Genomic DNA, 13,522 nt, shown 5'->3' with positions numbered 1-13,522 from the left:
CTGTCAGCTGAGCCCTTGGCGTTAAGTAGAACCCTATGTTCCTCTAACTCAGATCAGCTCACACAATCTGTCTGCAAGGAAGTCTCTGACATGTCACAGAATTTGTCTTCCTAGGGATGCCTAATAAAAGATGAAGGATGAAAGAAAAAGTATAGGAATTTCACTTAGCATAATGATCTCCAGTTCCATCCATTTTTCTGCAAATGACAGAATTTCATTTTTCTTTATGGGGCTGAGTAATATTCCATGGTATATATATATATATATATATATACCATGATATATACCATGGTATATATATAATATGATATATATATATATAATATTTTCTTTATCCATTCATCAGTTGTTGGGCACCTCAACATATTTCATAATTTGGCTATTGTGAGGAGAACTGCAATAAACATGGGTTTGCACATATCTTTCTTGTATATTGATTTATACTCCTTTGGATATATGCCCAAGAATGGTATGGCAGGGTGATAAAGCAGGTCTATATTTAGTTTTTTGTGCAACATCCATACTGATTTTCATAGTCGTTGCATTAGTTTACATCCCTACCAACAGTGTGTAAGGGTTCTTTTTCCCCTGCATTCTTGACATTATATTCTTTTCTTGACAATGGCCCATCTGACTGGGGTGAAATGGAATCTTAGTCTAGTTTTGACTTACATTTCCTTTATGGCTAAGAATGTTGAATGCTGTTTAGCCATTCGTATTTCTTCTGAGAATTGTGTATTCAAATCATTTGCCCACTTATCAATTGGATTATTTGTTCTTTTGCTGTTTAGTTTTTTGAATTCTTTTGTTTATTCTGGATATTAATCCTTTAATTGTTGAATAAGTGACAAAGATTTCCTCCCATTCTTTGAGTTGTCTCTTGGTTCTTGTAACTGTTTCTTTTAGTGTTCATAAACTTTTTTATTTGATGAAGTCCCATTTGTCAATTCTTGCTTTTATTTCCTGGTCAGTTGGAGCCCTGTTCAAAAAATAGTTACTCATGCCTATGTTTTCCATAGTAGTGTCAATGTTTCACATTTTACATTAAGGTTTTTGACCCAGTTAGCTTGATTTTTGTACAGGGGAGAGATATGGGTATAGTTTCAGTCCTCTGCATGTAGAAAGCCAGTTTTCCCAGCACAATTTGTTGATGAGGATGCTTTTGTTCCAGTGTATATCTTTGGCTCCTTTGTCAAAGATCAGATGGCTGCAATTGTATGATTTTTATTTCTTGATTCTATTCTGTTTCATTGGTCTTAGTGTCTGTTTTGTGCTATATCATCCTGTTTTTGTTACAGTGGCTCTGTAAGATAATTTAAAGTCTATTATTATAGACTTTTATTATTATAGACTATTATGATATCTCCAGCATTGCTTTTTTTACTCAGTATAGCTTTTGATATTCAGAATCTTTTATTTTTTATATGAAATTTTGGATTGATTTTTCTATTTCTGTGTAGAATGACTTTGGGATTTTGATGGACATTGCATTTATCTTATAGCTCGTGTTCACCAGTAATAGCCATTTTCATAATATTAATTCTGCTAATCTGTGATCATAAGAGATCTTCCATCTTCTGGTGTCTTCCTTGATTTGTTTCTTCAAGGTTTCATAGTTTTCATTGTAGAAACCTTTCACCTCCTTGGTTAAGTTTCTTACTTAGGTATTTTATTATTTTTTTGAGGCTATTGTGAATAGAATTGTTTTCCTTATTTCTTTTTCAGTTAGTTCATTGTTAATATATAGAAAAGCTACTGATTTTTGTATGTTGATCTTATATCCTGCTAAAATGCCTGAAGTGTTTATCAGATACAGAATTTTTTGGTGGAATCTTTGGGGTCTCTTAAATATAGAATCATATTATCTTCAAATAGGGATAATTTTACTTATTCATTCCCTATTTGAATCTCTTTTATTTTTTTCTCTGCCTTATTGCTCTGGCTAAAAATTCCAGTACTACATTGAATAAGAGTGGGGAGAGTGGACACCCTTGTCTCATTCCTGACTTTAGAGGAAATAATTTGTTTTTCTCCATTTAGTGTGATGTTGGCTATAGGTTTGTCATATATAGCCTCTATTATTTTGAGATACATTCCTTCTATTCCTAGTTTCTTCGGCGTTTTTAGCATGAAAAAATGTTGAATTTTGTTCAAGGCTTTTTCTGCATCAATTGAGAGGATCATGTGGTTTTTGTCCTTGATTCTGTTTATATTTATTAATTTGTATATGCTGAACCATCCTTGCATCTCCAGAATGAAACTGACTTAATCATGGTGTATGATCTTTTCAATGTGTTGCTGAATTTAGTTTGCAAGTATTTTATTGAGAATTGTTGCATCTATGTCCATTAAAGAGATTCTATCTTTTGTTGTGTCCCTGTCTGGTTTTAAAATGAGTGTAATACTGGCTTCATAGAATATGTTTGGTAGTGTTGCTTCCTTTTCTGTGTCCTAGAATGGTTCAAGGAGAATTGGTGTTAGTCCTTCTTTAAAGGTCTGGTAGAATTTGGCAAAGAATCCATCAGGTCCTTTGCTTTTCTTCTTTGGAAGACTGTTTATTATTGCTATAATCGCATTGCTTATTTTAGTTCTATTTAATTGCTTTATTGCTCTCCCTTCCATTTTGGTAGATCAAGTGCATCTAGAAAGTTTTTCATTTCTTCTAAATTTTCCAGTTTTTTAAAATATGGGTTTTCAAAGTATTCCTTCATAATCCTGTGGATTTCATTAATATTTGTTGCAGTATACCCCTTTTCATCTCTAATTTTATTAATTTGTGCCATTTCCCACCTCCTTTTAGTCAGATTGATTAAGGGTTAATCAATCTTATTTGTCCTTTCAAAGAAACAACTTTTTGTTTCATTGATTCCTTGTATACCTTTTTTGGTCTCTATGTCATTAGTTTCTGCCCCAATCTTTATTTTGTCTTTCTGTCTGTTAATGTTTTTATGTAGACACTCATACTTGCAAACTTTCCTCTTAACACTGCCTTTGATGTATCCCAAAGATTCTAGTAGGTTGGGTCTTAATTTTCATTGGATTCCAGGAACTTTTGGGTTTCTTCCTTTTTTTTCAATAATCCACTTGTTATTCAACAATGTGTTGTTCAGTCTCCATGTGATTGAATATTTTCTGTAGTTTCTTTTGCTGCTGATTTATAGTTTTATTCCTTTGTGGGCTAATAAAATAGAGGAAGTTGCTTCAGTTTTGGTTTTCTTTTTGTATTTGTTAAGACTTTCTTTGTGTCCTAAAATGTGACCTATTTTGGAGAAAGTTTCCTGGACTGCTGAGAAGAATGTGCATTGTACATCTGCTGGATGAAATACTCCATAGATGTCTGTTAAGTCCATTTGGTCTATAGTGTCATTTGTTTGAGGTTTCTTTGTTGTTTTTTAGTCCTGATGACAGATCTATTGATGAGAGTGTGGAACTGAAGTTTATTATTGTGTTGGGGCCTGTCTGTGCTGTTAAATTTAGTACTGTTTGTTTAATGAAGTTGAATATACCAACATTTGGCACATATATGTTAACAATTATTATTTCCTCTTGATTGATAGTTCCCTTTATTGATACAAAGTGACCTTTTTTGTTTCTTCTGACTGATTTTGGCTTGAAGTCTACTTTATCAGATATGAGTATAGCTATGCCTGCATGCTTTGGGTATCCATTAGGTTGGAAGATTGTTGTCCACCATTTTACCCTATGCCAATGCTTATTTTTGTCAGTGAGATGCATTTCTTGTAGATCACAAATGGTCAGTTCTTGCTTTTTGATCCAACCCATTATTCTAAGCCTTTGATTGGAGAATGAGACCATTAATATTCATTGTTAATATGGAAAGGTATGTAGTAACTCCTTCTATTTTATGGTTTTGTAGTGTTAGATTCTTTTCTATTCATTTGCTTATGTACTCATCTGGTGGGATTTATTTTTTCCCATATTTCAGGGTTACATTTATCATGCTCTTCTATGTATAGGATCCTTTTGGAGATCTTCTATAGTGATGGCTTAGTGGTCATAAATTGCTTTAGTTTTTGTTTGTCAGGGATGATTTTTATTTCTATTTCAGTTATGTGTGAAAGCTTTGCTGGGTAGAATAATCTAGGAATTTCAGGGTTTTTTTTTTTCTTCCAGTGCTCGAAATAGCTCATTCCATGCTCTCCTTGCTTTGAAGATTTCTGTTGAGAAATCTGCTATTATCCTGATGGGTTTACCTTCATAGGTAATTTGGCACTTCTCCCTGGAAGCTTTCAATATTTATGACTTGTTCTCTGTGCTTATTAATGTTTTAACTATTGTATGCTGTAGAGAGATTCTAGTTTGTTCATGTCTGTTTGGAGTCCAGGAGGCCTCCTGTACCTGGATGGGCATCTCTCTATCAAGATTTGGGAAGTTTTCTGAAATTACTTTTTGAATATGTTTCCCAGGCCTTTAGCCTTCACTCGTCTCCTCTTCAATGCCCATGATTTATGGATGTGGTCTTTTAATGGAGTCAGAGTTCTTGCATCTTCTGCTCATATTTCTTTAATTTTTCCTTTTTCTTCATCTGACTATTCCAATATATCTGCCTTGTCTCCAGGTCCTGATATTCTGTTGTCAGTTTGACCCACTCTACTGAAGAGACTTTCTACTGAGTTTATTATTTGACTTGTTGATCTTCTCATTTCCAGAATTTCAATCTGATCTTCTTTTTGGAACTTCTATATCTTTTTGGAATTCCTCTTTCATACCCTGCTCTGTTTTCCTAATTTTTTCAACTGTTTGTACTCTCTTTGAATTCATTCATCTTTTTATACATTTCCTTTTCCATTTCTTTGAATTCATTCATCTTTTTATACAAGTTCTCTTTCATTTTATTGATTTTTTTATAATGTTTTGAATTCTTTTCTCAGGCTTTCTTCTTCTACACTAGCCTTATTTTCTGTTACTATGGGGTTCTTGACCTTTGGGGATGCTGTGTTGCATTTTTTCATATTTCTTGTGTTTCTGTATTGACATTTATGCATCTGAGGTCAAATTCATTGACTGGACATTTTAGTCACCAGTGGTCTACCATCAAATTATTCTGTGTTCACGCAGGACTATGTAGTGGAAAGATGCAATTTAGTTTTTCACCACTGGACTGGGGGATAGATCCATAAGTCAGCTTTGCCCATATGTCTGGGATATCATACTTGGTCCCCAGCACCACTCAGAGGAGAAGTAGCTGGAGTTTCTTGTATTTCCTTGCATATTGGTTGGTATTATGTGTGGATTGAGAATGCATCAAGTGTCAGTTGTCCATTTCTATGCTGTTTCAAACTTAAAGGCTTCACTTCTTTGCATCCTGGAAGTGATGCTGGCAGGGTGGTGTTTTTTAGCACATAGGCCAGGTAAGGTCCCACTTGCTGTACAGGTTCCCCTCATTTGTGTTCCCTAGGACAGTACACATGCAACCCTCAGGATGTCCCTTGAACTTGCGGTAACAGGCACTAAAGGGACCCCAAACATTCCACACTAGCCTTCACCTGTCTGCTGGCTCCCCTTGGTCCTGGTCACCAACCCTGAAAGCTACCTTCACAGGGGCATTCTTTAAGACCAAGCCAAGGGCCACTGTCCTAACTGGCATTGGAATTCCTAAAGTCCTAATGGGATGAAGGCCCATTGGATGGGAAGAGGGAGATCAGAGGGAGGATGCTGGCTTAGAGTCTGCATGGGTGTACTGTGTATCCTGATTAGGGAAGACTGAAATGGTGGTGTTGGGCACTTCTCTCTCACTTGATGTCATAATGCACTTGCTGTGGTTTAGCTATGGTTTGAGTGTGTCCCCCAAGGGTTCATGTGTAGGAAGCTCAGTCCCTAGTTTGGCTATGTTGGGAGAAGGTGGGACATAAGATGTAAGGATCATAAAGGGAATAGCTCTTGGAAGGGGCTAATGTAGTTTTCGCAGAACCCTGGTAAGTTCTGAAGAAATTGTTGTTATAAAACATCAAGACCACCCCATCTCATATCTCTCTGTCTTCCTGTCCTACCACGGAACCTCTTCATCTTACACATGTTCCACTCACCATAAGGCCCTCCTCGGAACCAGCTTCATGCTACATGGACTTTCAGTCTCCAAAACTGAGCTAACTTTTGTTAACTCTTTTCTTTATGAGTTACTCAGTCTCGAGTATTTTGTTATTGTGATGAAAACTGAACTAAGGCATAACTCAAGCTTAGTTCTGTAAACTTGGAGTTTCACAAAGCAAAAATTAAAAATATCTGTCTTTGAAATGGCTGCTGTCAAGATTGGACAGACGGTTGATTTTGTGGAATAGCAAACTCTTTTTCCCTCCCACCTTTTTCTGGTACTCTCTCTACTCCAGAGGAAGAAAGATGGAGTATAGGCTGCCTTACCTCCTCTCAGCTCCAGACAGGAGTACTTCTATCATAACATCATTTGCCCTGAATACACAGGTCTGCAGTTTCATATCTCTTGCATGGAGGCCAGGACCACTACACTTCTCTTCCCTAAGGATCAGCAGATTTCTGGGCTCAAAGTGGGTATTCAGAAAATGCTCATTGCTCTTTATTTACTAGAAAAAAAAGAACTAAGGCAAATTTTTAAAAAATGAACACTGCATAAATACAGTGAGTATTATAAACTTCAGAGTTTATACCATTACTGCAGGCTCATACCTTTATTCAGAAGCAGCTTTATAAATCATCACATGGAATGATCTTCAGATGTATATTCTAAACTACTCATAAAGACAAACATGATGGTCTTAGTAGAAACTCCTTTTCGACCACTGCAGTACAACTCAGTTTGATTCCTCACTATTCATCCAATTTGGCTCCACCAGGTGACTGACAATTTGTAAAAGCTTAAGAGTGGGAGTATCCTGGCATGTGAATTATTCTATTGTAGGGCTTTCTGGGAATTCCAGAAAGTGCTCTGAGCACTGGCAGCAGGGCTGGATTAATGGGAAGTTTCTCATCCAGTCTGCTGGGAAGGAGTCCAAGGCCATATGACCAGAACAGGTTGGGTAGCTTGGTGACCATATCAGTCCCAAGACAGACACAATTTGCCTACAACTTAAAAACCAATTTCTACCACCCCCAAAATAATTCAACTCCCATTCCCACCTAACCTACTCACTCCAGGAAGTACAAAAGAATTTAATTGGCAACTGCTCTCTCTTTGCTAAGCTAAACAAGACAGCACAATTACTCTCAGCCCAGGGCCACACTGTGAAAGTTAGAGACAAAATATTTATTGCTCTTAGTGAAACCCAAGGAAGGTGTCTGGGAAATTCCCTTAGAAAACAGTAGTGTCAGTGAGTAATGGCTTCTGGGTACTTTATGGCAGAGAATGTCTCTCCAATTCAAAGTTTCTTTTACCTCAATAAAAGCAAAGACTATAACAAAATTGTTCGAGGAACTTTTTAAGTATTACCAGTCGTTAAAAGCCGAGTTGTGTCCTCCCCTTACATCTGTAATTCTTTTTATTTCTTTTATTCATATGTACATACAATGTTTGGGTCATTTCTCCCCCCTTCAATCGCCCCCTCCCTCTCCCCCTCTACCCTGTTGCTGCCAGGCAGAAACTATTTTGCCCTTATCTCTAATTTTGTTGAAGAGAGAGTATCAGCAATAATAGGAAGGACCAAGGGGTTTTGCTAGTTGAGATAAGAATAGCTATACAGGGAGTTGACTCTCATTGCTTTCCTGTACATGTGTGTTACCTTCTAAATTAATTCTTCTCGAACTAACCTTTTGTGTAGCTCCTGGTCCCCTTCTTCTATTGGCCTCTGTCACTTTAAAGTATCTGCATTAGTTTCTCTGCATTGAGAACAACAAATGCTATCTAGTTTTTTGGGTGTCTTACCTATCCTCACCCCTCCCTTGTGTGCTCTCGCTTTATCATGTGGTCAAAGTCCAGTCCCCTTGTTGTGTTTACCCTTGATCTAATGTCCACATATGAGGGAGAACATACCATTTTTGATCTTTTGGGCCAGGCTAACCTCACTCAGAATGATGTTCTCCAGTTCCATCCATTTACTTGCAAATGATAAGATTTTATTCTTCTTCATGGCTATATAAAATTCCATTGTGTATAAATACCACATTTTCTTAATCCATTCGTCAGTAGTGGGGCATCTTGGCTGTTTCCATATCTTGGCTGTTGTGAATAGTGCTGCAATAAACATGGGTGTACAAGTACTTCTGGAGTAACCTGTGTCACAGTCTTTTGGGTATATCCCCAGAGTGGTATTGCTGGATCAAATGGTAGATCTATGTTTAGATTTTTAAGAAGCCTCCAAATTTTTTTCCAGAGTGATTGTACTAGTTTACATTCCCTCCAACAGTGTAAGAGGGTTCCTTTTTCCCCCGCATCCTCGCCAATTCTTATGTTGAAATCTGTACCCCTGTTACCTCAGAACGTAACTGTATTTGGATATAAGTCTTTAAAGAGGTGAAGTTCAAACAAAATCACTACATTGCACCCTAATGCAATATGGCTGATGTTGTTATAAGAAAAGGAGATGTGGACGCAGACACATACAGAGAGAAGATGGTCATCAATGAAACAAAGGAAGCAGGCTCAGGAGAAACCAGCCCTTTCAACAGCTTGACCTCAGTCCTCTAGCCACCAAAATTCTGAGACAATAACTGTCTATAATTTAAACCACCCAGTCTGTGGTACTTTATTATGGCAGCCTTAGAAAACTACTGTACTAAATCATGTTATGGCATGATTTGGTGATAAAAATTAAGAAGTTCTTTCTCAGGCAGGTGTCAGTGGCTAAGATAAGGAGGATTGCAGTTTAAGGACAACTCAAGCAGGGAGTTCATGAGATCCCATCTCAACCAATGGCTAGGCACAGTGGTTTGTACTTGTCATCCCAAGCTATGTGGGAGGTTGAGATTGGGAGGATCATGGTTCAAAGCCAGCCTAGCAAAAAACGTTTGCAAGACCCCAACTCAATGGAAAATTGGCCATGGCTGTATGCTTCTGATATTGTAGCCACAGCAGGAAGTATAAAATAGAAAGATCATGGTTCAGGCTGGCCTGAGCAAAAAGACTTTATCTTCAAAATAACCAGAGCAAAAAGGGCTGAAGGCATGGCTCAACTGTAAGAGTACCTACCTCACAAGCATGAGTACCACCGCAAAATAAATAAATAAATTATTAAATAAGTCCTTTCTGCCTAGCAAGAGCAAGCTTTCAGTTCAAACCCCAGTACTGTTCCACCCCGTAAAAATCCACAATGTTCTTTCTTCCTCAAAGAGGAAACAAATGGAAGAAAGCTATAATCATTTGCCAGGTTGAGTCCAATTTGTCCTACCAATTTGATGGGAACATGGTACAGTAACCACAGTCACCAATAAGTCATACAGAGTGAAGCTCACTGGATTCAGTCTTCTACCTGTGTGTAGGAGACAAAGCAGCTTTCTTTGGGTCTTTGCTGGAGCACCCATGTGAACATGAAGAAAGTCTTAAAACCATGGTCCACATCAGTAATACAGTAATACAGTGGTTTATTCCAACCATCCTCCTCTTATGCAGCATAAGAACATCACCTGCATCATGAATGGAAGTAACAAATTTACAATCCATCCAGAGGCTTCACTCCTGCTAAAAATATCCATCATCCCTGCCACCTGTACCTCCTCTGCTCCCAGCTTTTATCTCTATTCAAAGACAAAAGAAACTTTGAGGTTTTATGGCTACATACACTCCTGCCATGAGTCATCCAGAAATCAATCTCATGCCCAGTTCTCCTGACCTACGACAGGTCCACATCTCTCCTACAACCAAGGAGCTCAATTCCTCATCATTTGTTGTATGCTTACGTGGGAGTGGGCTTGCCAAAGATTCAAAATGTGTGTGGTGCACATGGTGTGGTATGTGTACTGTGTGTTTGGTGTGTATATTGTGTGTGTATGCTGTATGTTGTACATTGTATGCTGTATGTGTACGTGATGTGAGGTATGAGTGTGTGGTATGTGTGTGCTGTGTGGGCTGTTTGGTGTGTATGTGGTAGTAATGTGTGTGTATGTGTGTGTGTGTGTGTGTGGTGTCTCTGAATGGTGTAGCATCTGTGTATGTGTGTCTATGGTGTGTGAAGTGGTGTAGTGTCTGGTGTGTGACATGGTATATATACTATACCTATAAAGTGTTTGTATGTGTGTGTGCGTGTATATGTGATATACACTATAGAAGCATAGAGGTATGTGGTATGTGCATAGTGTGTGGTTTTTGTGTAATGTGCATGGTGTGTGGTGCATATAGACTGTGTTCCTGTACAGTGTGCATCTGTATGGTGTGTGTATGGTATGAGTGGCATGTGTGGTATGATGTGGTTCATGTATGTAACTGTATGGTGTATGGTGTATGTATGGTGTGCACAGTGTGTGTGTATGTAGAATGTGTTTCTATACAGTGTCGTGTGTGTGTGTGTGTGTGTGTGTTTATGTATGGTATGAGTGGTGTGTCCGCTGTGGTGTGGTGTGTGTGTATCTGCGTGGTGCATGGTGTGTGTGGTGTTCGTATATGTCACTGGCATGTGTATGGTGTGTGTCAGAGTGGTCAGAGTGTGTGTGTATATTGTGTGTAGTGTGGTGTTGTGTGGTATAGTGTATCTCTCTATGTTCTATGGTGCCACTCTTCGGGGCTCACAAGCCCCTTCCTTCTCACCAGCTGGGAAGCATCAGACAGAAGAAGAAAGCAGAGGTGGGGAAGAGCGGAGGAACCAGGGGTCATTACTGTCCTTCCCTCACTCTGACACAGTTTCTGGGAGACTCTGGTCATAACCTGCACTGGAAGCCCATTTACCATAACCCAATGGAGACTCTAAAAGGGGCTATAGGTCCTGAGCTCACCCTGTGCAGCAGGCACCTCACATCAAGCGCTCTGGAAGAGAGGCACCTGCACACCCATGTTTATTGCGGCACTATTCACAATAGCCAAGTTATGGAAACAGTCAAGATGCCCCACCACTGACGAATGGATTAAGAAAATGTGGTATCTATACACAATGGAATTTTATGCAGCCATGAAGAAGAACGAAATGTTATCATTCGCTGGTAAATGGATGGAATTGGAGAACATCATTCTGAGTGAGGTTAGCCTGGCCCAAAAGACCAAAAATCATATGTTCTCCCTCATATGTGGACATTAGATCAAGGGCAAACACAACAATGGGATTAGACTATGAGCACATGATAAAAGCGAGAGCACACAAGGGAGGGGTGAGGATAGGTAAGACACCTAAAAAACTAGCTAGCATTTGTTGCCCTTAACGCAGAGAAACTAAAGCAGATACCTTAAATGCAACTGAGGCCAATAGGAAAAGGGGAACAGGTACTAGAGAAAAGGTTAGATCAAAAAGAATTAACCTAGAAGGTAATACATATGTACAGGAAATCAATGTGAGTCAATGCCCTGTATAGCTATCCTTATCTCAACCAGCAAAACCCTCATCCCTTCCTATTATTGCTTATACTCTCTCTACAACAAAATTGGGCAAAATAGTTTCTGCTGGGTATTGAGGCGGGGGAGAGGGAGGGGGCGGAGTGAGTGGTAAGGGAGGGGGTGGGGGCAGGGGGGAGAAATGACCCAAGCCTTGTATGCACATATGAATAATAAAATAATTTAAAAAATAAAATAAAAATAAATAAATAAAAATATGGACCATAAAAAAAAAGAGCTCTGGAAGGCCAGAAGTCACCAGAGACCACATGTTACATACACATGGAGCCACAGAAAGCCACCTGCCAGTGACTAGGCAAGCCTAGGAAACACAGGTGAAGTATTTACCTCATGCTCCCACCAGGCCAGAAGGTTAGTCTTCCTCAGCTATGCTTAGGACTGGCTTTGTGTGCCAGACAGGAGGTAGGGGGGCATTGTCAGTCATCTGGAAGCTCAGCTCCAGACCTTGCTCCACATAACTTCAGGGAAAGGTCAAGGGCTGTGCAAGATAAAGGGACAGAGTTGTTGACATGGAGCACCACCAATGTGGGAATACAAAACCCAATCATCTGAACAAACCTGCAGTCAGTGTGTGCTCAGTGTTAGGCTCTGTGTTAGGTGCCAAGTGCTCAGAAACAAGTAAGACAAGATTCCTGCCTAAAGGGATTGCACAGTTCCATCTGGAAGATGCCCACGTAATCTTGAGGTTAGTGCTAATGGAGAATAATGCCCTTCCCTAACTCTGGCACAGTTTCTGGGAGACTCTGGTCATAACCTGCACCGGAATGTCCAAGGTGCCAGGGGTAAACCCAGGTGTTTAAGACAAACTTCCTGAAAAGGATCACATCTAAATTCATACCTGAAAGATGAGTAATACCATCCTGCTAGTTACAAGTAAGAAGAGTATTCTGGTCAAAGGCAGGATAATAAATAAAGGTAAAAACTTGCAGCATGTGAACAACACAGGTGGGTTGGTCTTACAGGAGTCAGCGTGTGAGGTGGGTACACAAGGCTGGTTGGATGGACAGACAAGTCAGAGCACAGAGAGGGGCAGGCACATTTGCAATGTAGGGTATTGTTGAGTGTGAACTGTGGTGGGTAAAAGAACCAACTAGAGACCTACAGAAATATTCTAGATGGCATAGGGAACAAATCTACTCAGGAACACCTGGAGACAACTGAGCTTCAGACAGCAAGAGCTGATACATTTTTTGGATGGTTCTACAACAATGAGCCAGTGAGTGTTTGTCCCAATTGCCTTGGGGAAGAAACTCCAGGACTAGCATGATATATGACATTCAATAACCTATAATTACATGGAATCAAGATGCCTCCATTATTCACCCACAAAGGTTGGTTCAGCAAGTCTGTGGGAGAGAATGTTGTGCTTGTAGGGCCTGTTGCTAATTGGTCAACAAAGGTATGGATAAAAGTTCATCTTAAACCCATGGCAAGATTTGATCTAAGAAGAATATTAATCAGGATTCACAAACATAACCCTATTAGCCCTGGTGCTTAAAGACTAAGTGATGGGCTCTCTCATGAGATGAGATGCAATTACTCTGAGACCTTCTTTTCTGTTGACTTTTCTTTATGTTCCTGAAGCTACTTGAGATCCCCTGTAGCTTCCCTCATCACCCCCAGGAATATTGACTTTGCCTTTCAATCTCCAGTCTTACCACTTAGTCAAAAGGAGGTCAGATTTTCTTTTTGTTTTTCTCCCCAATGGATTCCAAGAGAAAATAAACGTATAACAAGGGATGTGTTTTTATTGTTGTATCATTCAACTCAATGGGACACAAGAAAAACTCCAGAATTTTGTCCCTTGGTAATGAAATGAAGAGGTGATATAAAGTGGAATCAATGGCACTTTAATAAAGCAGTTTTCATTCATCCAGGTTAGAATGGCAACAATACTCACATTCACCATCTACCTGAAATAAGAAGTGAGCTAATTCATCAGTGTCGCTCAATCTTTTGGTGCCATGTATCCATGGTCTAATCCATCCTGCTCAGTAGGAATGTGCCTTTTTGTCATTTGATTTCTTAGTGACATCCAACAGAAGACCAAGAGACCTTAAC

Source organism: Castor canadensis, chromosome 19, assembly GCF_047511655.1.
Source record: "Castor canadensis chromosome 19, mCasCan1.hap1v2, whole genome shotgun sequence".
In the NCBI taxonomy this organism is placed as follows: domain Eukaryota; kingdom Metazoa; phylum Chordata; class Mammalia; order Rodentia; family Castoridae; genus Castor; species Castor canadensis.
The sequence above is the reverse complement of the archived record's forward strand: the minus strand, read 5'-3'. Positions refer to the sequence as shown.